This window comes from Barbus barbus (genome assembly GCF_936440315.1).
Source record: "Barbus barbus genome assembly, chromosome: 12".
Lineage (NCBI taxonomy): Eukaryota > Metazoa > Chordata > Actinopteri > Cypriniformes > Cyprinidae > Barbus > Barbus barbus.
Window position 1 is genome coordinate 19,818,991 of NC_136740.1, and position 23,955 is coordinate 19,842,945.

At 37.3% G+C, this 23,955-nt stretch overlaps 1 protein-coding gene across 1 annotated transcript in view; it reads left to right on the top strand.

Moving 5' to 3' along the window:
• The first annotated feature begins 302 nt into the window (after positions 1-302).
• The window catches only part of LOC306877886 (semaphorin-6D-like), a 160,571-nt gene continuing 136,918 nt past the window's right edge, over positions 303-23,955 (top strand). The window contains exon 1 of the mRNA XM_079429903.1: positions 303-516. The gene's annotated coding sequence lies outside the window, so the exon portion shown is untranslated. The remainder of the gene's footprint in view (positions 517-23,955) is intronic.

Sequence of the window (23,955 nt, forward strand, 5' to 3'; positions counted from 1 at the left end):
CCCATATTGGAACAAATGCCTTAATTTTATGAGGTAATTCTAAATGCAATTACCTCATACACTATTGGCCATCAGGTTCTTTTCTGGCCAGCTGTTTTGGACATGTAATGTAATGGACTATTAGTCATGTAAAAGGATCTACAGTTCAAACAGTTCACGTTTTGGGCGGGGATTATGAGAAACTTTTAAAGAGAACCATCCAAAACACTTCAGCGGATCCTGATTGGGCAAGCGACCTGTCACTCGAAAGCCAGGGGCGTGGTTTAGGAGCGATCGTTCACAATGTAATAGAGTTTTAGCGCAGTCTTGCTTTTTCATAGGCGTGTGTCAACTGTGTGCCAAGGGGTGCTCCGCTCTTACCAATGCGATTAATGAACACAACGAACCAATTGAGGAAACACTAAACAAACAACCTGCTTTTCCGTTTCGTCTGTGTTTTAATACGGACGAGCTTCGCGTCTGCAAGGAATCATCCCTCTGCACGAGCACAAAGGACAATTAAAAAGGGAAGCAAAGGTAAATTAGCTGGTTTTCTCATTTGTAATAAGTTTTGTTCTTCGTATCGGTTTATATGATTTGAACTCTGGCCGTGACAGTCAGCGAAGTTTGGATAGGATGGAAACACACTGCGATGATTTGCTCAGTTTGGAGGAAAACAAGCAGGTATCGTTTCAGGTCTGTAAATATTGCAGTCAGTGGCGACATGAAGGCAGCCTTTATTGCTACAGACAATGCGTTTCTTATCTGATTTACTGGTCATATTCTTAGTTTTGCGCGGTTTAGAGGTCCTTCAAACGTGTATAGGCTACGCAAGGCATTGGTCTTTGCTCATGGAAATCAAAACCACTGGGTTGTCCACTTAATGCTGTGATACAGTTGTTGACAACATGGAACACACGTTGGTCATGTTGATGAGAAACACATGATGACACGTGAAGTATTTCTGCTTTCCAGTTTAACCTGTACTGGTTAGACTAGTGTTTGCACGTGAAACACTTGCCGTGTCCGCGGTTACAAGCTCTGCACGAAAGCGTTCAGTTGTTTAGATAACAAGCTCGGCATTAGTCAGCTCGACAGTAGACAGAGGAAGCCGTATATCCTGGTCCAGAAAGATGGGTATGCTGGTTTTGGACTGCTGATCAGTGATTTTGGAGGAGTTTGGCCTTGGGCACAGAGCTGAGAGTGCAATATTCATTCAGCGTGTTGCGCACCTTCACCAGCTGTGTGGTGGCGAATTAATTACGCGTACGGATATTTACCGTGGTGATAGGGCAGAAATTAAATTAAAAATTAGTGTTTACACTAAACAATTATGATAAATATATATATATATATATATATGGGATATTCAAGAATATATGTCGTTTGTTGTTGTTTTATTTGACGACAGCTGTGGATAATCCGAAACATCACAGTTTTACAACTGTTTGTCACGATACAAGATTTCATTAGTTGTTAGCATTAGTTACATTTTACTATTCTCGATATTACAACAAAGCTGCTTTGCTGTTCAGCAGACTCGAGTTTGTTAGTTATTTTGTTTGAGTTAGTTAGGATCCTAACTATTAATTTAAAAGTGCAAATCAATACTTAAATAATATAGTGGCATATAACTTTCGACTATTTTTCAGTTAAGTACACGTTGCTTCGGTAAGACAAGTAAACGGTAATAAAATGAAGAGAACAAAGAAACGCATTAGGAACAAAGAGTGCTTGACGTTTTCCAGTATCTAACTCTAGAGGGCTTATTAAAGCTTAAAGTTATCCAGATGAGAGCAGTGAGGGAGTGATTTTCTTTTTTCCCTGCCAATATTGTTTTGAGTATCATTAATGACAGAATGGACTGCGGGAGTTTAGGCTGCATTTACACTGCAGGACCTAATGAACAGATCTGTTTTGACATATTAGATTTTTTTCATCATGTCTGTGAACATTCACTTAAGACAAAGCATACTGTGTCTAATATCTTGGCAAGACCTGCATTTTAACGGAGAAATGCATTTGACCGCGCAGTCGAGTGCGCGAGCAAGCTTACTTCAGAGGGCACGCGCACAAATACGCATAAGCGTTTCAAAAGCAGTCGTTTCAGTGATCCTTTTGACATTATGGCTTTTTGACGAGTAGTAATTAGTACTGTAAGTTTAAATGTTGGCTTTGGTTAAAATAACAAGAAAACCTCATAATAATTACCCAGATAGAACAGTTATGCTTTTCATAACACTGTCAGACAATATTGACCACTGGAATTGATTTCCAGGGTTATTTTCATGAGTGTATTGTTTTGCAAATCTATAAAACGGACTATGTCACCCATTTATGTCCATTACATGCATCAATCAAATAAATTCCCATTGTGAACAATTATGGCTGTCACCTATCAAATTAGTATCAAATACAAAGAAAAGCATCTATAAAATCTGTGCATATAACACAAATGCTTTGCTTGAGTACATTACTAGTCCCTTTGTTATAGATCAGTCATTTTTGCCCCAACGTTTATTTATTTTTTTGTCACTTTCAGTGATGTTTTTGCTCCAAGTGCTGTTTACTGTTTGACCCTGCTTTAGATTTCTTAAAACACTTTTGTCCCTGATAAAATTCAACCGTAAGCAAGACTAAGTGTAGCTTGAAGGGTTCATCCCTCCGGGTGCAGGAGGTATATTTCTGGCATCTACCCCGAGGTTGCCTTGAATCATCTAAGTGTTATTGAATAATGAATAGCTCACTGAGCTATATTAGACATTTTCCTGTGGTATTTCTTTATTTTTTTCTTTTAAACGTTTGATAACTGTTATTTAATAAGTAGGTTTGGTCCATAATTGCAATATAAGTTCACTTAAAAATATTCAACCAGTAATTCTGAAGTGACCCAAATAGAATTTTAATGGGTTCCAGTATTATGAATACAGTCAGAGAGCGTGATGTTTTCCCCTTAAATAGCTTTACTTCGCTGATTTTAGGACTAGATATTGTTTATGTATTACAATTACCCTTCAATTACCCGTCAACGCTCGCTTGTTGTTCTGTGGAAAATGTGTCTGTTCTTCTTCCTTTATAGTAAAAAATAGTTCTGTCATCATTTATTCACCCTTATTTCATTCCAAGCCTGCATGATATTTTTCTTTTGCGCAACGTGCAAGAATGTCAGAGTACAAACAACATTCGACCCCAATTGACTTTGTGCAAAAAAAGAGACATTTTCTTTTGTGTTTTACAAAAGACGGAAAGTTAATGATATAATTTTCATTCTTGGATGAACTGCACCTTTAAGTCACATCTGTTCAAGCTGTATACAAAAAACTCTGTTTTTAACAATTTTTAACCTGTTGTGACCAAGGAAAGAGTACATGAAACGTGAAATTGCCGGAAGCTGCATTTTGCACGCAGATTGCTTTGGCTATTTTACCGAGAATAGTTCTCAATCATTTAACAGTCATTTTGGAGCAAAACAATTTGGCAGCCAGATCCATTTGGAATGAGCATAGGTACAGACATCTCTAGTCCTTGTTTTGGTTAAAAGCCTGGTTATAACCCTAATGGTCCTCTATAATCATTAACCTGCTCGTCTAGAAGGAGATCTTTTATAGTCAGACATGTACAGGACACAGGAAGCATTTTCCCTTTAAATTTACCTCTAGTTTTGTCTTAGCCCATCGTGGCTGCCTCTAGGTAGGGTAATGATGCATATAGCCTGGGTGTAATTTTATTTCCAATTTCCATTGCTGTAGTTTTGCCTCAAATGATGTTACTCTAGCCGTGCGCAGTGGATGGGTGTGCGCTCCTAATGGCTCTTAGGGTAATGAGAGCTAAAATAGCCTCGGTGCTACATTTGGATCAAAGCCATCTACCGTTGTTGCCACCCCCCACCCCACCCCACCCCGTTTCATCAGATGAGGACAATTTACTTGGGAGACTTGTTACCCTGCTTTAGTTATTCATAGCCATTTTTATGATGGATTGAAACTCCGGAATGGAACAAATGTAAGTCAATTCATTCTCTACATTTGAATGTGGACTAAACAACCACCGTGTACCTGTTCTGGACCGGCTGTGAGACACAATGTATCACTTTCAATTAGTTACTCTGGGGAGTTCACTCTGCACTATAATGGCCCCTCATATTTCATGTTGATTGTTGTAACCCGTAGCAACAGGGTAGCCAATAGCTGGAAGATGCACCTGGAGAGGAGGGTTACAAGGCTGTTGGGGTGCAGTGGAATGAGAGCTGTTGTTCCTGCCTGGCTGCCTTAGTCCAGTGAGGGGTCTGGTACCCCTGGGGAGTGAATTATTACCTGTCAGACCTAGGGCCTCGGCATCATCCATTACGCAGCCCTCTTGCGGGGGCAGCCAGCCCCAGCATGGCAGCGCGATCAGTGGGCCTTGGCCTTCAAACCTGGCCTCCTGTCTCTGGGTGGGTACAACTTGTGGCGTTCCAGCTATTATGAGCATCTCCAGAAGTTGCTAGTCCTGGCGTTACATACAAATGCTAAATAGCCCTACAGGTTTAAGATTTCAGCTGAGAGGTTGTGGCATCTCTGCCAGGCATCCGTAATCTGCCGTAATGAATGGCATCGTTGTGCTAAACTCTGTTATCAAGTTGTTGGTGGTCGATGATTCTAATTTGTCACATATTCACACTTAAGGTAATTCTGTTGAAATCTTCAGCAGAGTCCAAGTACCAGTTCTATTCTTACTCTAGGCTGTGATGCCTCCAGGATATTTTTAATGGAGTGGCCAGATTGGGACAGTAAAAATCTTGAGTGGCACAAAAAAAGGTTGTAGCATGGCTGAATTTTTGGATATGCAGGGAGTTTCTGTCTATCAATGATTCATTGCCCATATAGTGCTTAATAAAATAATTTTTGCATGCATTTTGTAAAAACTGACTTTAGATTTAGGGGTCCAGTTCTCCAGCAAATGTCTGAACAAACATAACATACCCTGTTTAAGGAGTCAGTACATTGTATTGATATGAAACTAAATGGGCAATGTTAATTTCAAGAGAATTCATTGTAAATGTTCAAATTGGGAGCCATAATACCTTTGTATAGGAAACAAATACATCCTAAAAGACCAGGGGTCTGGTTTATAAATGTTGCTTATGCACAAAATAGACATTTAAATGTGTATGCAAATTTCCACGCAAATATCAGAATAAAAAATAAACTTGGCATTATTATGTGTAAAATGGATACAATATTTATCATCTGTTTTTTACCATTAAACACTGTTGCATTACGTGATTATAGGGCTGCACGATAAATCGCGTGTGATTGTCATTGTCATCTCGTCAGTAAAGCCGTTCTGTGATTAGTAGTAAATCTCCATCACGTGCTTTCAGATGGAGCTGCATTTAATACACAGAGCCGTAGTTCACTGACAAGCTAGGCAATAACACGTTTATAATTGAATGTGATTCATCTGCGATTATGAACGTGATGTTGCGTAGCTTGTCAGTGATCTACGGCTCTGTGTATTAAATGCCGCTCCATCTGAAAGCTCGTGATGGAGATTTACTACTGATCACAGAACTGCTTTACTGACCAGATGCGCATGACAATTACATGTGATTTTATCGTGCAGCCCTGCGTGGTTGGAAATTTGCATATGGGAGTTATATGCAGATGAGGTTATGCATAGTAAAACTAGCTGTTGTAAGCTCCATTTTGTGTAAATGGTTGCTTTGGGCAAAAGTCAGGATTGGGATGTAACAATGTATGCAAAATATTGCTGACTATAGGATTTGGAAATTTTGTGTAGGCTCTGGTGTATGGTTTTACTAATCTGAAGCTTTTTGTGTGTACAAACACTTTTTACGCAAAGCTTTATTGTTCATAAGGACCCTGTTTTTTCCATTGTAGGGTCCAGAAGATAATATGGTCAGTTCAGTTTGAGAGGAAATTCAGTTTTCATTGTGGCATAAATTGGTTGGTCCTTGTCTGAAAATGTGTAGATATGTGTGTCGATATTTATTTATTTTAAAATCCACAATCTTGATGGTGGTGTAGCTGGGGAAAATGGCCAATCATTGGAGGTGTCAGTTGAGGCACATACTGTCACTACTAGAAGAGCTAGCATTGGGCTGTAAAGCCTGGGTGAGTAAGCACTGAACCCAGTAAAAAATAAAAAGAGTGCTGCAAACTGAGAGAGGACGAGTGTGTGTTGGACGTCACTTTGGACGAGTTACAGGCCTCAGCCCTCAGCTCCCTTCTGCCCTTGGACAGCCTGCCTGGCTTCCAGGAGCTTTGTAAGCCATTTTTCTGAAACTTTAACCTCTTGTTAAACATCACGCGCAGAACCACAGCAGCCACAGATGGAGAGAGACAGAGAACTGGCCACTCCTGCAAAGCACGCTGAGATGGAGTGTGTCCAGACACTACACAAAGACAGAGATATGTTTGCAAATTTAGAGAGATTAAACGCAGAAAAAGGAAAGGCAGATCGCTTGCTGAGTACAACAGCTTTGTTCTCTACAGATGATGTTTCATTCATTTCCATGCTTGTAATGAGTTGCATGTAGGTAAGACAAAGTGGATTTGAAAATCCTCATCACTAACAGATGTCTGATGAGGTCCAAAGCGACTTTATTATTGCTTTGATGGCTTTCATGACAAAATAAATATGACAGCGATTGTGTTTCTCCTGTCAAAAGCTGTTGTCGCTTAGATGGAGATTATAGAAATTACAGGACTAATATTTTATTTCATGTTTTTATTTGTGTTTAATCAATTATTAATAATACCAATAATAAAATTCAGAATACAATTGAATGTTATGGCTGCTAACTGATAAATGGCTGATATAAAAAAGGCTATTTTATTTTGTTTTTCAATGGTATGTAATTAAAAAATAAAGTGCTAAAATCATCCTAAATGCTATAGTAAATTTGGATGTCAGAACATTATAATATACACTAAAAAAATGGATCATAATGAGATTTGCTTAATATTACTTTAAATAGTCTTAGTCTTTAAATACTTTCAGTGAGTATTAGAAGACAACAAAGGTATGTTGAAAATTAAATTTGTGCAAGTATGCACAAACAAATATAGAAACCTATACTAAATAAAATGAGGATGGCCAATATATTGTGCATCATTCATTAAAACAAAGTTATAAACCCATATTGTCTTTTATTAGCTGTCAAAATTTGGCCTTATAAATGTAATGAATATCATTACATTTTCTTTTGTCAGTTCTTTGAGAACCATGTTGATCACGTACTCACACACACATTGTGTTTCATGAGGAAAGAAGTCGCTGCCTATACAAACTGTCTACTTTAAGAATGTAAGGCTAGCTGAGTAATGAGAGCTAAATGGAGACTGAGTGATAACCGTGTGAAATCGCTGAAGTGTGTCATTGTTTTTATTATTTCTTTTTTCTAGCGACTCTTCTTTCCACCTGATTATGGAGTCATGATTACCCCGTTCGCCTCATTTGAATATTCAACCATATCCTCAGTCTCCAGACTCCACACAGACACCTTTTTGTACTTGTCACATTGGTATGCTAGAATTCAAAGCTGAGCTCACATCCACGGGCTTTCCTCCCCAAACCGCCATTCGAAGCTGCCGCCACCCGCCTCTCGTTTTCCCACCCCAACCTGCAATGCGAACTGCAGCTCTCTGTTTTAATTACTGTTCTCCATACATACAGGTTATTGATTGTCTCACTCCAGGGTGGTGGGCTTGGGGTTGCTCCAGATTGTGCTTTAAATGATCTCTTAATCACTTTATAATGGAACAACTCTTCCTGCTGCATTGATTACCTGCTTGTGCTGGAATTGTTGTGAGCCTTCAACTTTCTAATCTGGTTTTAAACTCTCAGGGCTCCTTTATAATATGTTTATTTCCCAGAATGCTTCAGCAAGGACGTAATGTTAACCATTCTTCCCACTTGTGGTGGAAGATAAAGTATTGTTCATACATGGATAATCTGATATAGGTTATTATGCAGCCATTTATGTTGCTTTCATCACCCTCTAATGAATTTAGAGGATGGAATCTGATTTGAAGAGAGAGTGGTTTCCTCCTGGGAATGTGCAAAACTACACATTTTAAAATCAACTAGTCCGTGGGTTGCCTGAACTGGAAGCCCTGGGTAATTGGACTGCTTTCAGGTTCACCTGATGGATTATTGGACGGGTTTCTTAGGGGCTGTTTACATAAGACTGGTTATTATGTCCAAAAATGGCTAGACAGAGCACGACGGAAGGGGAGCAGATTTTTCTTTGTGAATGTGGCAGGATTAATTTAAAGACGCTTGTCCAAGAGGGAATTTTATTGCAAATAAATAAAATGTATCCAATATTGTGATTGTTTTTTATATTGTTTGGTGTTAGATATATCGTTGTGCATGTTCATTTTACTCTAAAATAGCCTTACATCCATCATCTAATGCTCACTTAAAATTAATCTGAATAACACTTATAATTTAATAAATTGTAAATGTAGGGCCTAATATTTAGCATATCTCTCTCTCTCTCTCTCTCTCTCTCTCTCTGTGTATATATATATATATATATATATATATATATATATATATATATATATATATATATATATATATATATATATATATATATATATATATATATATATATATTTATATATTTAATTGTTTTTTTTTGTTTGTTTTTTTACCTGTAATGATAATAATGGTATGATGCCTAAATTCACTTGTAGCTTTTCTCTTTTACATTATTAAGACTAAATAGTGTGGAAACTTAATGGTTTTAGTACAATTAGTATATCAGCTTATTGGTATCAGTCAGAATTTTTATATTGGTACTAGGGGTGGATAATATGACCAAAATCTTAGCACTACTGTATATGAGTAATTTTATTTCACAGTAACAATATATCACAATAGATTTATTTTTGCTTTAAATTAGGTCTTTATGATATCAAAATTTGATACCATAGAAATTTTATAATTCTTGTCACCAGTGCCTATATTGCAAAAAACTAATAACACTCGAGCTCACTGAAGACGAGTAAACAGTCAGGGATTAAATAAGAAAATAATTACAAGCAATTGGACAAAAAACTACAGTAGAACAAATAAATAAGAAATGCTACATGCATTGTATAAAGTAATCAAATGTATAAAAACACTTCATATTCTTCACTTTGCATTTCTTGTTATTAAAGTTACAAATGTGGTTTAGTCAAGAGCAGCGAGAGATTTTCTTTCTTTTGTTGCTTGATTAATATTAATGACAGAGAGCAGGAATATTAAACTGCTGTCACATTAAGAGCTGCCTGGATCAAATATACAGTTACACATGTTTTCTTTCTCAGCTGTTTGTTTTCACTTAAGACCTTAATTACTGTGTTTATGAGGATACTTGCAAAGATGGGAATTTTGACACACACAAGTGTGTGTATTTAACCGTTCAAGGCCTATAAAGCGGCAAAAATAACTATTCAATACTCCCACGCTCTGAACACTGTCTTCATGTGCTTCAGAATGAATGAATGATGCATTTATATAGCGCTTTTATTATGTATTGCCGTACACCCAAAGCGCTTTACAATCATGTAGGGGTCTCTCCTCAACCACCACCAGTGTGCAGCATCCACTTGGATCATGCTACAGCAGCCACAGCACAACGGCGTCAGTACACTCACCACACACCAGCTACTGGTGGCGAGGAGAGAGTGATACAGCCAATCAAGTGGATGGGGATTACTAGGAGGCCATGATTGATAAGGGCCAGTGGAGGGAATTTGGCCAGGACAGCAGGGTTACACCCCTACTCTTTACAAGAAGTGCCATGAGATTTTTAGTGACCACAGAGAGCACATAGTGACCACGTAGCACAGCAACGTCACGTGAGCGTGTTATCGTGATAGAGATGATAGTCCAAAATCTCTAACAGTTGACAAATTTCTACCAGTTAACCATGTCTACCAGTATATCACCCACCACTAATTGGTATATTCCTAATAGGGGTGTGCGATATAACGATTTTTGATCGTGGATGATAAAAATGGCTCCACGATCTGCTTTTGAAGAAATATCGTAGTATCGTGCTACAGCACACATTATATCAAATACAGTTCTGGCGCCTCTGTCTCTATGTACTGTACAACACGACATACAGCAGTAGAGTTACTCAGATAGGACACTGCACTTATTCGCGATCGCAAAAGTACATTATTTGCATACAAGCCTTGCTGGTTAAATGTGTCATTCGCGCGCTGGTCTGATGTGCACTTTTTCTGAGCGCATACACCTGAAGCACGCGCACTAAAAAGCCTGTCTAACAGCGCCTGATTACTCAACTAACTTATCTTTTGTGCTAATACTGTCAAAACACACAAGGTTTACATACAGACTCAGTTGGTTATCTCTAAAATAAAAGTAAATAGTTAAGAGAGAAACAGATGCGTGCCTGTATATTAGATGCGTGCAGGTCTTAAAGGGACAGGACACGAAACATGCTGTCGACTGTCATTAAAGGGATAGTTCACCCTAAAATGTAATTTCTGTCATTATTTACTCACTCACATGTTGTCCCAAACCTCTATTAATTTCTTGTGCTGAACCCAAAATAAGATATTTGAAGAATGAGGGTAACCAAACAGTTGCTGGTCTACATTGAATTTGATAGTAGGAAAGAAAAATCCTATGGAAGTCACTGAGGACCAGCAACTGTTTGGTCTTCCACCTTCTTCAAAATAGCATCTATGTTCAGCAGAAGAAAGAAACTCATTCAGGTTTAAATGATGGTATAAAACATTATGACAGAATTGACAGACAGATGACAGAATATTGATTTTGGGGGGAACTATTCATTTAACGTTAACAAAACAACAAAACGCAAAGAGAAAAATCACTCACTATACTTGACTGAAAAACTTTAATACAGTTGCTTTAGGAATCAGTCTATCTAGTGTTTTATTTTTATATTTGTTCATTCAGTTTCATTGAATGCTCCTGCCAAATACACCTATTGTACCTGAAAATAAAGCACTGTTTGTTTTATTTGTATATTATGTGTATTTGTAATGTGTATCTTTGTTCTTATTTTTTAATAAGAAAGATAAAATGATGACAAAGATTTTGATCTTCGCCCACTTTGGCCTAAATATCTGCCATGTCTTTTTTTTGTTTTTTGTTACCTTGAAAGGCTTTGTCTTTCTAGTTTGGCTGTAATGCTCAGACAACAGTTCACAAAGCTCTCAATCTCCCAAAATAGGAGTATGTAAACTCACAAATGGAGAGACACAAACATCAAGCAAGACAGCAAAAAAACTAAATCATTTATTCTCAGGTGTTCAATGACAGCCTTTAAGCAAGAAAAAAGGCCTTTTATATATGTGTTTTATTATTGGCATGACGGTGACCTTTAAGAGTCTCTCTGAGTGTTTCAGGTTTGTTTGTGTTTTGTTTTGCTGTAACTTTTATAGGCGGCGGCTATAAAGAGCATCTGAAATGTGCTCATCAGAGTTAGTGCTGGATAAACGACTTGACTGCCTCACTGCATGTTTTTAAAATTAAAATTTTTATGGCTCTAAAGAGTGAAACGGAGCAGGAAATTACAGCCTGAAGATAAGGAGATTCTTCCTCTCACAGAGGCCGTGGAATCCCAAGGTAGTGCAACGCCACCCGCCACTCAACCAGGACTAGCAGCAAAACACAGCAGAAGTTGACATTTATTTTGTGTGTGCGTCGGCGCAGGCGGTATTACTAAAACCTTGTATCTTGGTATAAGTAATTATATAGATTTAAAAAAATATATGCATTACTATATAATAAAAATATACAGTAGCCTTGAAAATACGCCTGGAAAATGCAAGAATGTCTTTGCATTCACAAAATAACTTTAAAACGCAAAAATAACTTCAAAACTGCATTCACGTAGATTTGTCTGGGAATTTCTAAATTTCTGAGAAAAGCATGATGTCACTTGGCTGATATTTTATTTCTAATTCATTGAAATTCATCAAGTGTGACTGAGTATAGTAGTTTTACTGGGAATTCTGTAAAATTATATATAATAAACAAACATGCGTAGTTTTGGATAATCCAGTGAAATATGTTATTAATAAAAGCATTCTCATTTCATTTGATTTATATGGAACTTAATGGATGCAAACCAAAAGATAAGATTATTCATAAGAAATCAAGTCTGGCATTCATGTAAAAATGGCTTCATATTATGCAACACTTGAACAGTAAATCTATTATTTAAAAATAAATATTTTTTTTATTTTAGATTATCCTTGTCAGCTAACCTCTGCCATGTGCCGTAAAGGGATAGTTCACCCAAAAATTAAATGGGTCATCTTTACTCACCCTCATGTCATTCCAAATCTGTTTTTATGTTGAACATGAAGGAACATTTTCAGAATTTGATTACCAGAAGAAGAATGCTGGTAATCAAACCGTTGATGGCCCCCATTGACTTCCATAGTAGTTCTTTCATTTCTATGGAAGTCAATGGGGACCAACAAATGTTTGGTTCTTCAAAATATCTTCTTTTATGTTCAATATAAGAAAGAATCTCATACAGGTTTGGAATGACATGAGGGTGAATAAAATAACAGAATTGTCATTTTTGGGTGATTTGTCCCTTTATTAAACTCCATGTCTTGACACAAATAATGTCAACCAGTCACACCTGCTGATAGCCCTGCAAGTATATTTACTGTCGTACAGTATACACAATGACATCCGGTTTGTGTTTGTGATTCATCCTCAGGTGTGTTTTAGCATGAACTTGGAAGTGTACATTTAACGTGACCAATAGTGCCATTTTAGAAATCCCTCCGATTTCCAAGCCCCCTATAAATAGAATGTCTAGTATGACCTTTGTAGATACTGCGAAGGCATTCTCGTGCAGTTCTCAGAAAGAGGCCGATCTGAAGGTTTAAAGCTCAGTATCTGCTTTGTGCGTCTGAGCCAATTTCTGTGAGCGTGTGCAGATAACCTGGCTTTGGTTTGGACCCTATCGAGTTTCAGATTAGAAACAGACGTCCCTCTTGCAATATGTTTCTGCAAACGCTCTTTTAGGGACGGGGGTTATTTTTAGGGCTTGCTGTGGACGTGGGGCCCAGAATTGAGACCTGAGGAAGGGGTATAAAATAACCCCCTGGCTCTCGGCCAGAGCGCTCGCTAATAACCCACCACCACCACCTCCCATTCCTCAAGTATGTCCCACCGACCGTTAACCATATGATGACTCAACTGTGCATGTGGGAAGGGAAATGCATGCGTGCATGTACATCAGTCTTTTTTTGTCTTTTATTCTTTCAAGCTATTTGTGATATAACAGGTACCAGCAAATATCTCTCTCCCACAGACACGCACACACACATTTCTGGTGTAGTGCTTCCAGGCTGCTTCATTTGATCTCGCTTTATTGCTTTCTCACATTATCTGCGTGTTGGCCTGCAGCTCATCCCTGCGGAGCAATCTCTGATGTATGAAAAACAACTCGCCATAAACACATTTCAACCACAGAGACTGATATTACCCCTAATGCATCTCTCACTACAGGCATATACCTAGATTGTCTCTCCTCCGCTTCTCCTCTGTCTCTCTCTCTCTCTCTCGCTCTCCAGTCCCTTGTGTCATCATATAGTGATCACAGTGGATATTACTGGGGGGCGTTCAAGACTCCATGAAATAATCAAGTCTGCCCCCCATCCCACTCAAACCTCCCTCTAGACAGGCCCCCTAAAAATATCTCCGGTGTATCTCATCATCATATACTAACAGTAACTGGACTTCTTCCCCAGGGTGTGTCACATGGAATATATGAGCTTGAATATAGGGTGAAAATAGGCTTAAAAATGTATTAGTTGGCTTTTGAGGTCTTTTTTGCTCCGTGAAGCCCTTCTTCACAGGTTTTTTTCCCCCCTTCCAATTCAATGAATGCATACTGTATATGGCTTGGTTTTGTCAACAAATTGTATTAAAATTTGGGAAATGTTGCAATAATTACATTTGAAAAATATTTGCAATTTACATATCATTTGCAGAAGTAAAAAAAGAACTTAAACTAAAATATAGAAGTACTAGCTTTAAGCTAATATTAAATTAATATTCAAATAATAGTACTATTAAATTAAAATTAATAAGTAATATAACGTATATATTTTTTATTTATTTTATATTTATGTTCAACCTTGACTCACGCAACCTATAAACACACACATACATATATACATAAAATAATTTTAATGATAATGTATTTGTTGTAATATCTTCACTTGCACATCATTTAATCTGATATATTACTGTCATTTCTTCCTTTTCTGTGACCCATTGTTATTTATTTGTGTAATGATTCAAGTAAGAGAAATTTGTAAATGTCAGAATACACATTATAAGCACATTAATGCACATTAACTCACATTATAAGGCACATTATTAACAAATTGGAGTTTGTGTGGAGCATTCAGCTCTGAGACGCTGTACCAGGAGATCCTATGTGATTTTATTCTAATTAATTGGGCACCCCTAAATAGGTAGCATAATTTATATGTAAAAATATGAAAAAAAATTTTTTGAATGGCTATATTTCTGCTTTTGAGGACACAACTTGGGCAAGACCTTTTTAGACCGATACTTTACCTTTTTTGGCCTGTTAATTAACTGCTGGCTGAAGCATACAGTACGTGACAATTCAGTGTGTCCCTCAAAGCTCAGTGAGAGATGATATTTTTTTTGGTTCTTTCTTAATTAGCATGATAATAGACTGTAGATAGACAGGAAGAGCTAATCTCATTCCTCTGTGACGATTGACAGGTTATTATCACACAGAATGCGCCATCAGTTAAATTAACATGCTGAACTGCTCTATAAATCTCTCATACCACACACCACCAGCAGATGGGAAAGGGACAATGGCAGATTGTACTACCATTTTTTTTTTTTTTTTTTTTTTGGACCTTTTTCAATTCCCACCCATTTTGGTCTTTAGTTTATAGGTTCAAATGCTTCATTTTGGTGACATCTCATGCATCAATTTGTGCTGGATTAGCATGTCTGAATGAGCACAATTTTTGATGAAAAATATTTGATGTTGTCAAACCGCTTACCAAGATCATGTACCACCTTCTTCTGTAAATATACACAAATACTTATTAAAGCAATAAGTTACTTAATTAAGAGCCATGAGTGACATTATTAATGCAATAAATGCACAGATCCGTTATATTGACACACATCTAATATTCTAATATTGTTTGGTTATGATCAGGGGCGTTTCTAGGATTTGAAAACATCTGGGGCTGCAGCCAAAACATCAAGGGCTAATGGACATGGTTGGGGGCTCATATCATGGTCATGCAAGACAAAAGCCCCTTTCACACTGCACGTTGGTCCCGGAAAATTGTCGGAGTGCCTTCTGTGTGAACGCAAACACGTCCCGGGATTGATTCCAGGATCAATGCCGGGTTGGGGACCTAGTAACATTGCCGGATTCAGTCCCGGAATGAGCGCTGTGTGAACAAAAGCCAGAACCAATGCCGTAAAGGCTGATGACGCACGTTATCATGCGACTCTTTTACCGGGTGTTTTGAAGGCAGATCAACATTCACACAACGAAAAATGTGTAAACTGGAATGAAGCAGCGATCGGAGCTCCTCACTATCCGCGCTGAAGCTGAAATCATTCGCCAGTTCAGTGAAATGGTGTGCGGCACATTATGTCTTTACGGGATCTTTACGGGTTGTGTGTGAACGCACGCACAGATTCCGGAAAATCACTGCCAGTGTGAATGAACCAAAATCAAACAATCCCGGGATGATTCCCGGAACACATTACCTGTGTATTTTCCGGAATCTCTGTGTGAAAGAGGCTTTAGTGAGGCAGTGGTGGATGGGCCTGTTTCTCTGTAGGGGGGTCTGGGGGGTTGGCCCCCCGGTAGAAAACTTTATATATTTTTAAATTTAAATGCATTAATCTGTTGCACTTTGAGAGTTAAAAAATAAGAGCTCCAATCCATTTTCAGTGTGCAAATTGAACAAACAAAAAAAGTCAATTACAATCTAAAAAGGGTCTAGAACCGCTCCTGGTCAGAGTGTACAGTGTTCTTCTTTGACCCATGCTACCCCCCTCCACTGAGTTTTCTGGACCCCCATTCTGGGCCCCTTTCAACGTCTGGGCCCTATGCAGTCTGTCCTCCTTTTCAAAACACAAATATCAACAAATATAAAGGAAGGAATTTTATTTAGGCCAACATGGTATCTGCAGAATTTTTTAAATAAAATTTAAGGCTTTTTGTTACCTTTTTTAAAATCTGCAGAAATTAAATTTCTGTAGTATGAGCGGTATAGAGCAATGTCTAGTAACATTAAACCGATATCATGATTTACAGCTCAGATACAGGTTTTCACAAAAAAAAAAAAACAAGTTTATTAAATGATAAACATCACATTTCAGCCTTTTAACCATTTTTTTCAAATTTACCACACTGCATGTTTGCTTGGTAAAATCACGGGTGGATTTTCTTGTTGATCTGAACAAAAACAACAAACAGGCTTATTGCAAATGCACATTCATTCTCTTTCAATAGGTCTCTGGCGTCTTTTGGATGGCAGAAATACAGTGGTTTCCCCGGTGATGGCTGTACACAAAGAGTTCATAAATGCTACTTTATCAGGCATTAAATGAAAATGGCATCGAAACTTTTCTGAAGTCAGTCAGTTCCCTTGAAATTAGGGCTGGACAATATGGCCAAAAAAAAATTCACAATAAAATGTTTCATATCAGTCGATATCAATAATTATCATGATAAATTTCAAACCTTTTATTTCTTTCAAGTTTAAAGGCAGATTTTTGCTCCTGAAAGAAAGTTGTTGAAGCCAGATTTTAATTGTGGTTTAAAAAGACTATGCTGAGAACATGACAAACACTTCATTTCTTTTAATTCTTGACACTTTTCTAGTTAATTTTTCCTCAAAAAATAAATGTCTTAATTTAAAAATGAATTTCTGCATGCTCTAATGCAGGGGTCACCACACTTGGTCCTGGAGCGCCGGTGTCCTGCAGAGTTTAAATACACCTGAACTAGCTAATCAAGGTCTTGCTAGGTATACTAGAAATTTCCTGGCAGGTGGTGGTGAGGCAAGTTGAGCCATTCAGCGTCTGTTCGCGGCGCCTAGCAACTATTCAATACAATAGCTGTGTCCGAAATCGCTCACTCATTCACTAATCCCTATATAGTGTATGGCAGTTGAGTGGACTATATCAGGAGTAGTGAACGGATTCGGACGGTGAAGTTTACACTGCGTGTGAGATGTTGCAAAAACATCTTCGTCACATATGTACTTTTATATTTTAGAAAATAATATTAATGGCAATAACACTTACATGATTTTATATTGTAATCAGCTTTGTGGTTTCATTGATGGTATATTATTAATTTGTTTTGTAATGCTTATGTTCATAATATTAAATACTACTAAAATACTGTCAACAACAATAAATCATAATTTTATGTATTTATTGTTTGTAGAATCTTGAAAATCTCCCGAGCAGTGTTTTTGCTCACAGATCAGATGACAATGGCCGTAGAGCACCCTCAGGCGACCGTTAATTTGACATCTGAATGAATACGCCACCAGAATATTTTTAAATGTACACCAAATTATCCTCATTTATGTAATTTAAACAGCATCTCTAATTCAAACTCGCTCGCTCCTGCTCTCTCTTCCAGCTTGTCGGTTCTCCGCATTGGATTGTGGGAAATAGTGCTTCAGCGAGTGTACATCGGTTGTACACTCAATCAGAATGCATTGTGGATAAAAAGTAGTGAACGAATGTAGGGAATGAAGTTGCTCACTAGAATTAGGACAGCACTACAAAATGGCTGACACCCGATATAGTGTACTATGTAGTGGATAGGGAGCGGTTTCGGACACAGCTAATGTGTCAAGCAATGTGCGACCAGCTTGAGACTATGGCGAATGATTTGCAGATCCCGAGCACAACTGACAAACATCTGATCTTGTAAAATGTGTGGCAAGTACTGCCGCCCCATAATATAAACAGAGTACGTGCAATCATGAATCTCAAAAGTGAAAGTGAAACTAAAAAGCGATCGCGCAAAGAAATGAAAAATTAGGCTACTGAAATATCACCCCATCACGTATTTACTCGCTTTTGGGGTCCCATAGTAGGCTACTTGGCATTTTCTTTCCGAACACAGTACTGGGATACGGCGGGTTGCGAGGGTTTTGGGGGGGGGGGGGGGGGGTCACGATACCGACTCAACATCGTGATGTCTATCAGCCATTGGTGATGGACAATGGCATCGTCTATCGGCCCAACCCTAATAGAGGCAGGATACTGTGCATCCATCTAAAAGTTTGATCTCTTAGACCAGGGGTAGGCAACGGCGGTCCCTGAGTGCTGATTCCCTGCATAGTTTAGCTCCAACCCTGAAAAAACCTCACCTGCATGTAGCTCTAGTAATTCTGAAGACCTTGATTAGCTTGTTCAGGTGTGTTTGGGGTTGGAGCTAAACTCTACAGGACATCAGCACTCCAGGACCGACATTGCCTACCCCTGTCTTAGACTGACTCTATTTTTAATTCAAGTATTAATTTATTTTTTCCCTATTGAAAATGAAGGTGGAATACTTTCCTCCGAGATTGCATCAGACCACCCTGTAGTGTTTTAAGTGAAAATACATTTAAAAACATTTGACCCCTTTTAGACAAAGTCTACATATTCCTCCTGACGCAGTCTGGCTGGGTCAAAAGGTCAAAGGTTAAGCAGGAGTAGCGTGTCCTGAATACCGAAGCTGTTGATTTTTCTTCCAGAGGGAAGTTGAAGGTGGAAGGTGCCCAGGGTAAATTGTTTGCACTCTAAGAGAAAAGAAGAGGGGGGAATGGTGGTCTGGCATCCCCAACTGGGCTGAAACTCAATCCTGACCTACATCTTTGCTTTTTATAGTAAACGGAAACTACTTCTGCCAAGTTATTCCTGGCAAAAGGTGGTAAAGGTCTTTAAAAGTAGTCTGAATCATCAATGGATGATTCAATAGATTTTAATCTCTTGCACTGGAGAAGATCTGCAATCATCTCTCTAAAGTTTCTTAAGACAAGTAGGGATGAATGATATAATGGTACAATATCAGTTATCCATATAGCCTAAAGTTATTTTTAATTAGTGCTGTCAAACGATGAATCGCTATTAATCACATCCAAAATAAAAGTTTTTGTTTACATAATATATGAGTGTTCTGTATATATTTCATATGTATATATAAATACAAACACATGCATGTATATATTTAAGAAAAATGTTATGTTTATATATTAAATATATTTATACATAATATAAAATATAAGAATATAAATGTATATACATGTAAATATTTTCAATATATATACTGTATGTGTGTGTATTTATTTATATATATATATATATATATATATATATATATATATATATATATATACACACTGTACATAATAAATATACACAGAACACATACATGTATTATGTAAACAAGAACCTTTATTTTGGATGCGATTAATCGTTTGACAGCACTATTTTTAATTTATTAGTGTTGGTCGATAATGGATATTTAACTTTTCATGCTCATTTCTCAATTTTTACCTTTGCCGTTTTCATAATCTTTAAAAGCAGTAAACATTTATTACTACTTAAATGTAATCTTTAGCAAATCTCAAAATGTAATATTCATTTTTGTTTTGTACATTTGCAATGTTTTGAAATGTAAATTCATTTGTAACATATAAATGGACTGATTTTAGTTTTTAGTGTTTTATTATTTTAATTTATTTAGAAAAATTTACAAGAAACTGGAGCATTAGTCTCAACATTAGACACTTAACCCTTCATGCTCTGCATTCTAGTAGCGTGTGTTTTTTCCCCCCCTGATGTGTGTTTTGGTGAGATGATGTCCATGTGTTATTTATCTTTAGTAATGCTCTCCGGCAATCTCCTCTCGCCAGAGATTTATCTGGGATGAGACCTCCCGCCTCAGGCGATCTGACTTAATCAAACTTCAGCGGCTCAGCGAATCAGACGTTCCTTTCAGGAACTTCTCTCTGCTTGGGAGAAACTCAGTTTGTGTGGTTTGGAAGGATTTGGTTTGTGTCTTTAAATAGATGCTAAGGAGAAGCCAAAAATGAACATTTGCAGTGAAAGCTAAAGCTAAACGTATGCTGTATTTATTCGAGGGTGATTGAAATAAGCAGCAATACTTGAGCACAGAGCTGTGAAAGTTTTGAAGTAAGACCAAACCAAGCTGGAGTAATAAAATCTCTCTCTACAGTTAATCTAAGCACATAAATGCTGGAACGCTGCCTATGGCTCACTCAGATTTGTTTTGTCGTAAAGGTTTCCAGCATGTTCTGTTTTCCTACTTTTTTTTCCTCTTTCAGATATAAATTTAGACTTGGGTGAGATTCTTTCTGAATGACCACATGGCCATTTTAAAAGCTGATAGATAAAAGTTTCAAAGCAGATCGAGTTGTGAAAACTGGCCAATTTAAGAATAAAACTTGCCACGATGACAGTCCAAGAATGTTTATAATATTCCTATGATAGTGATATTTGGTCATTCTGGACCATGCCGTGACCAGAGAAAGACCATAGGAAAATATTTTCCTATTTTCTAAGCAATAAACTTGAAAAAAAAGAAACTGGCTGTCCTGTCCTTTTAGTTTACTAGTCTCTTTGGAGAAAAGGTGTCTTAGTTTATGTGAAGGACATTTGGATAATGTAATATTGCTGTTTTTCTTTTTAAACGGAACTCCAATTGTATGCTGAAGTCCATGGTGGTACAAGACTCCTGTTTGTTTGTACTGCATTTTACCATTGGAAAAAAAAAAAAAAACATTGGATCTGACTCAACATGGACTAACTGGCAGTAAAGCTCTGGCTGAACTCCTAAAAAGCATCACGTAACCTCTAAATATACTGTTATTGATGCACTTAAGTTGTTTTTCTACTATTCTGTTCAGTGTGCTCCAGGCTAAAGTAATGTAAAACGTATCTGCATCATGGACACTTTGACTTTTAAACTTGAGTTTTTTTTTATAAGATGATGTTGGGAAAAATACAGAATGGATGGTTTAGCTGTTAGCTCTTTCCTCCCCGACAGCCTCGGCATGAACTCTGAGGAGCGAAGGGTGACCAGCTGGCCAGGGTTCTTATCAGGGTTTGTGCTTTAAAAGCCTTTGAGGAATGTTGGCAGAACGCCACCCGTATTCTGCTCGCTGTAGACAGTGGGTTTACGAGGACTGTGCTTGGAGAAACATTCTTGTGTTGAAATGCTGATCTAAGATCAGGTTTCCTGGTCCTCAGCACTAGTTGTACTGTATTGAATTTTTTTTTTTGCATTGATCCAGACATGGTATACTTTGTGGTGCTGGCTCTGAAGGTGCAAAGGCTGTTGCGATTGAATTTATGATGCTTTAAAAAACAGCTAATGAAGAAAAAATGTAAACAAGTTGTTAAAGAAATAGTTCACTCAAAAAATGAAGGCTCTATAATTTTTAATCATCCTCATGTGGTTCCAAAACCATATGCTGAACAAAATTTATGAAGGCCGTTTCCATATAATAACAGGTCATAGTGACCACCTCCTCCTCCAAAAATGGAGAAAAAAAGCACCGTAAAAGACCATACAACATGTGAATAATGTTCCAGGTCTTTTGATGTCATTCAAAAATTTTGCGTGAAATTTACATTGTTATTTAGTAACAATCTTCAATAATCCCTTCCAGTGAGTTGTTAACCACTGTGAATGATGGAGTTGAACTAGAGAGTGGAATCAGTTGTGTTCCTGAATGAACTGTTTTGTTCGATTTATGGAAAGGTTCAGTATAGTGGAAAGAACTGGCTCAAAAGAGTGATTCATGAACTAATTAGATTGATCCGTTTCTTGAATCCAACTCGGTGATTCGTTTCCAGTGAATTGCGTTTGTGTATAACGTACTAAATATCTGTCTGTTCCTCACAAAATGACTTGAAATATTGCACACAAGTTTGACTACATTAAAGACTTTTTATCCTTAACAGTCTCACTATAAAGACCTGTGTGAAGATTCTTCAAAAATATCTCTATTTGTTCCACAGAAAAAAAGTAAACAGCATATGGGTTTGGAACGGCATGAGAGTGAGTAAATAATTACAGAATTTAGATTTTTGAGTGAACTACCAATTTAAATGCCAGATTTTATCTTGGATTTTCCACACTGAGCTTTGGATTTCACCCAAATGCAATCTTTTGCTTTGAGAAGCTTTGAGAGTACACGCAGAGGAGATTTCTGTCCGGCACTGACCAGGTGATTCTGGTTTTCTGACTGTCACTTTAAATCGAACAAGAAGTGATAAAATGCTTTCTAAATATTGAATGTTTGTATAATTGCCACTTTCACACACTCATTACTACTTGAGCTATATGAAAGCCATTTAACAAATGCAGGTAGTGCTGCAGAATTCGTCGAATTAAGAGGCCGCTCTACATGAGCATAACTAATTCACACTGCCCTGAAGGGGATTTGCAAGTTGAAGATCATTTTTAAATTTTAAACATGGCTGTTATTAGATCAATTTTTCTTTTTTGTAATTCATATTACTCTCTGGTGATACTGGCAGCTGGAGTACTGCATTTCCTCTGTGTCTGCAGACTGTTTTTATGCAAAGCAAACTGGGGCGAGAGACAGATAGAGAATAAGGTGCATGGAGCGAAAGAGAGAGTGACATGGAGGGAGATAAAGAGAGACAGACGGACTGACCAAGAGAATAAGGAAATGCAGCGGAGACAGGCGGGGAGATTTGTGGAGACTCGGGGTCTGTCAGTAAGGAGCTGGCTTGAGCTAGTGTCTCATTCTCACACGGCAGATTGGAAGAGCAGATTGCGCTCTGAGATGCCCTGAGATTTGGGCAGCTTCTGATGGTGGATTTGTAGAGATTTGGTTAGAAATCTGCCCATAATGAATGTTAAGTGAAAAGCGCCTTCATCATCATCTCAGCAAAGACATTGTTTTCTCTGAGCGCTTGTTCTGTTAGTTTTGGCTCGGTGTCTAAGTGTCCCAGTCCTGAGATGACAGTCTATAGCTTCATTAACTGGTATGTGCAGATCACACAAACAGACGTTCTATGAATGAAAAAGCCTCATTTGTTTGTCTGTGGAGACAATAGATGAGAAAATGTTCTTCATATGCAACAGAGTTTGCTGTTTTTTTTTTTGGTGTTTTCTATAGTTGTCATGTTTTTTAACATTTTGGCCACTTTGTGTCCCAAGGTCTTGGTGTTTTTGTTTGTTTGTTCATTTATTACATTTAGAACGTTGCTAATTTCAGATAACTAAAGATTTTTTCTTCTTTTTCTTCCCAGACCCAGACTTTCAATCGTGAAAATTATGATAATCCATTATAATTTGACAATTATTATTAATAGTAGTAGCAGTAGTATTTGAAAGTAAGGCATTGGCTATACTTATCCCCCTGTCTGTCTATACTTATATTTATTATCTTATGTTTTAATGAATTAAATATTTTTTATTCCGCAAGGATGCATGAGATTGATCAAAAGTGATGGAAATTTAAGTACAGTAAATAGCATTTATGTTAACAAAACAATCTCTATTTCCAATAAATTCTGGTCTTTTGGATTTTTTTTATTCATCAGAGAATCCTTAAAGTTTCATGGTTTTAGCAAAAATATTAAGCAGCACAACTTTTTTACTATTGATCATAACAAAAAAACGTTTAGCCTATTGAGCAAACCAAATCACGATATTAGAACGATTTCTGAAGGATCATGTGACTCTTAAGACTGGTTTACTATCTTCTTAACATTGCAATCACAGGAATAAATTTCAATTTCAAGTATATATAAAATCAATTCTTAAATTATTATTAAAACAGTTACTTTCAATTTTATATGATATCTCATAATATTACCATTTTGCTGTGTTTTTGATCAAATAAGTGCAGCCTCTTTGAG